Raw genomic sequence first — 4920 nt, forward strand, 5'->3', positions numbered from 1 at the left:
TGTGAGCACGCTCTTAACAAAGATTAAAGTGTTTTCAGTTTCGTATTTTTCACAAAGCAGCTACATACAATAGCGTTGAGGTCAAAGAGATAAAACGCTTTTCAGATGCGCCGCGTCTCCAGTCTCCGTGCTGAAACGATATTATTACATCTTACTTCTATTGTTAAGCATTATAGTGGACTTATGGTCGTGAACAACTTTTCAACAAATTGTACAATTTTACATCGATCCCTTTTAACAAATACTTTGCATATTCACTTGTGTTATAACATTTTCGAGAGCTCTATTTAAACTATAAATTGAAGAGCAAAATGTAACATTAGGTTAGTTAATTTAGGGTACATTTTTCCTTGACAAGATCGATTGGGCTAAGTAGCGAAATACCGATTGGACATCCGTGACATTTGGTGACATTTTAGACTCTAAGGTTCCGGAGACATGCAATAGTAAGACAATGTAAACTTAGTTATAATTTTTAACTTACTAATGAAATATGAAAATGAATATGAAAAAAATAGATAGTGGCGCGTGGCTAGCTTGACTACGATGTACGATGCATTGCATGAAAATCATAAAGTTTGTTATTTACCATAAAGTTAAGTGCGCAGTAATTTGCCTTGCGCTGCGGCCTGCGGGTGGCTGCATAAATTGTGCGGGCGTCGACGTATCCTAGCGATGGAATGAGCTTTTAATGCCCTCCGCTTCACTACAGACTGTTTATTATCATGCTAAGGAAACAATTTTATTACCGTTTTATACCAATGCATTGATCAGTTTAAGTATGTTTGTCTAAAGAAGTCACCAACTCCTGCTTTAAAAGAATTCAGACAAGATTCTTATGTGAAATTTTTTAATTAAAGTAATATGAAAATAAATCCGATCTTTCTCAGTTATTGCTCTTACTAATATTATCCGTCGCAGACTAACATTTGCATCCTACTGTCCCTTAATTAACACCTTTGTCGAGCCGAGCTCAAAGCGAGCATTAAGCAAAACGAAGCCTAAATCGAACTGAATTAAACACTCACTTGCCAAACGATTATATACTTTAAGCCAACGTAATAAACGATACTATTCTCTGTGTACTAATCCGCAAATCTCCGGACCCCTCGTCAAAGAGGGTAGATGTAAATTAATTACATCGGCGGAATTATTTCAGAAACGTGAACAGTGATGAAATTTGTTTTCGTACAATTTACTCTTTTAGTTTTATTTCAACTCCTTTTCAACCGAGGTAGAGCGAGAATTGACGGGGAAATTACTTATTCCAAGAAAACGAATATTGAATGTCAATATTTCATAGGGAATGGATTGCGACGTTAAAATTGTTTCATTTTAATTAAAAATTTTATTTCAGTTATACGGTTTAAAAATCTATCGTAACTTTATTTCTGTTTCGGATAGAATGTAGGTATATTTGTTTACTGAATACCCACTAAAACTCCCACAGAGGCCAGCCTCAACTGCATTCTAAACTCTACGCAAGCCAACCTTAGTCCCAGTGGAGTGTTCTTGAATACTCCCCAAAGGAGGCAATGCTTTCACCGGCACACTGTTATACAAACATCTATCACCGGTAACAAATAGATTAAGGTGTAGGGAATTTGTCTTACATTTAGGTCTAAATGTAAAATTATAGCTAATTTAGGGCCTGTCCCACCACTGGCTGATAGAGGCTCAGATAGCTCAAATGTGACGTGACATCAGATAAGATAACACAATCCGATATTTCCATCAAATATTTTACATGTTAGAATGTTATCAGATAATTTACAATTTGGTGGGACAGGCCCTAAATCATTATACTAACACATACTTTTATATGTTTAGTAGTAACAATTACACAAGTATTTTTATTTTCTGGGTGAAAGTTCTTATAGTAAATGATAGTTTGAAAGAACAGATAAGCTACTCACTTTTGTTTTTTTCAATTCCACGCGGACGGAGTCATGGGGGAAAGCTAGTATTGAATAAACACTAAAAAAGGTGGTGACATCATAATATAAATTTGAAGCTTTTACGAAGCGTTAAAAAGTGTATCCATGATAAATGCAAGTGCAGAGATATAGTTTTAGACAAGTCCGCAGTACGGTTTAAAAGCGAATTCACGGTCGGACGAGCGGCAGATCGCTGTTCGCTGCTAGCCGAGATGTATGGCGTCCGATCTTGGTCGAGACATGTTCGTTTACGGGAGAAATTTATAGCCGATATTGGTGCAGAGCGCTAAAGCTTTCGACGTTCTAAATAGTTTATACTAGTGCAATGCGAACGTAACATTAAGTATTCACATATTAAATGTTCTGTAAATACTGAACATGAATAAATCCAACGGAACTAATAGTCATCATCACCAGCTCACTATATGTCCCCACCGAGGGGCTCGGAGCCTACCCTAAATTAGGGTGATTAGGCCATAGTCAACCACGCTGGCCAAGTGCGGGTTGGTCGACTTCACACATATCTTTGAATTTCATCGCCGATATGTGCAGGTTGCATTACGATGTTTTCCATCACCGTAAGAACGTCGGCTAAATTATGTACATATGTAAATTCGAAAAATCGAAAATCATATTGGTACACGGCGGGATTCGAACCCAAGACCTGTAGATTACAAGTCAAGTGCTTAAACCACTGAACCACCGACGCTCAAGTCTTGTAACATCTGTAATAATTATTCAATAAGTAGAAGCGTCCACTGCTTTCATGAAGAAAATATAAGAGGAGTAAAGGGAGAGAAACAAATGAGAGTTAACTGGGCATTAAATGTACCATACTATGTATAATATTATAAATGCGCAAGTTTAGATGTATGATGTTTGTTAGAGTTTGTAGCATGAAACTAAACAGATTCCGATGAAAATTGTTATAAGCCGAGAATAGTCTGGAAGAACACAGACTCACTTTTGTCTTTTCTTTAATTCCACGCGCACGGTGTCACGGACAAAAGTTAGTTCTAGAATAAAACAGAAGAACTAAACTATGTAAAAATACCTGAGCTATTGAGTTCTTTGTAGAGTTAGCCTTAGTCCACGAAAGAAAGCAAACCAGAGTAAAAATATTTATTTAATATGACGTTATATTAAACATTTCGGTAAGATATGAAATTATTTCAAAATACCGTTCATCGAGAATTTCACTGCAATTTGTAAGGATATTTTCGTTGATGCGACCGCGAGTAAAAGAAGAAAATATGCTACGACAGTTATGCCAGTTTCACACGAAGGCATAGAGCAGTTGATTAATGCAGTACTCTTATTATTTGAATGCACACTAGTTGTTAAAACACTACTAACCATGACAATAACTTTAGGCCTGACTCGGATTTATTCTCAAAAGTTTTATAAAAGCGATGTTGCAATTGTTACTTCTTCTAGGGGGTACTTTCTGCGTATGTAATTAATAGCAGTATTGTATTCTCCTACTGCTCTACTGCACTACCTTCGTGTAAAAATACCGTTAATGTAGTTTTCATTCATAGCAGAGCACAAAGCGCGGCGGACGCTTTTTGTATGCTAAGGATGTCTGAGCATGTCTTTGTACCCGTATAATTATTTTGCAGCCGTCGCGTCGCTTCGCTTTTGTCACTGATTTATTGACAAACAAAGCAAAAGATACATTTATGCAAGGTTCATATACTTCCGGTGGTTTTCTCATTTCGTATCCTATGTACGGTATATTAACTAGGTTGAAAATCACTCAATTCCATACCGGGATGTACACATGTTGACATTCTTAGGGGCGTAGTGAAAAAACCGTAGACAGTTTTCAAATCTATTTTAAATAAAACAATCTTCATCTTTTATTGACCGACTTCTAAAAAGAAGGAGGTACTCAAGTCGTCTGTATGTTTTTTTTTTTATAATGACTGTAGTATCCACAGCGGCTGATTGAAAAATCATGGTAATTTAGACATTATTATGCGTTGGCTTGTAAACTGAAATTTTGAGTAAATAAATTGATTAGTTTTATCGAAAGACAATTAATAATATTGACACAAGGATCTATCGATATATAGCGTTCAGATTATGTGAAAAATGTTTCAAGTGCAGTATCAACGCCTCCTCTATCTTAATGTTATAAATGTGAAAGTTTAGATGGATGTTTGTTAGAGTTTGAAGCCTTAAGGGCATACCATCTCATCGGGATCCGTTCAGACATCTATGGATGTAGAGAATAGTCTGGAAGAACACATTCCATTCCATGCGGACGGAGTCGCGGGGGAAAACTAGAATAATGTAATTTTGAATCTGTTTGAGTAAAATTAAATTTTTAATCGCCGTAAGTATTAAAGCAGTAAGTTACGTTTGGGTAGGTAACTTGTCTTGTCGCAGGTGCTCTAGATTAGTTTTCTTAACCTCCGCACAGAAGATTTACTAGCGTTTTAACTGATTATACTATTGGTCACTTTCTACTTTTTATTTATATAAAAATAACTGGCAATTAACACTATTTTTATTAACGTTACATCACCTTGTTACAAACATTATCAATTATGTTAGACTAGCTGTTCCCGTGCGGCTTCATCTGCCTGATATTATAAAAAAATTATCTTATTATTTACATTCTTTAAAACTTATTAAAAATGGTAAACTAACACAATTTAAGCAAAAACATTCTTTACTTTTGTTCTTAATACATTTGTCATATCATAAAAAAATCACAAGCCCATGTATTGTTTGTTAAAGTTTTCCTCCAATGTCGCTACACATTCTAACATTTTCTAATAACGTATTAGTAACAGTCCGTAGATGTATGACTTTTTATTGAAACAATAATTGTCCAAAAATATGCTGTTATTTCTTACATCCTAGATGACAGCTATTTAAGCTTTATTATATTAGTAAATAATAAATCAAGTATTCGTTATAAAATCGTTCAATATATGCTACAGTATCTAATCAATTCAAAGCCATACAATTG

Source organism: Papilio polytes, unplaced genomic scaffold (genome assembly GCF_000836215.1).
Source record: "Papilio polytes unplaced genomic scaffold, Ppol_1.0 DF820622.1, whole genome shotgun sequence".
NCBI classification, from domain to species: Eukaryota; Metazoa; Arthropoda; class Insecta; order Lepidoptera; family Papilionidae; genus Papilio; species Papilio polytes.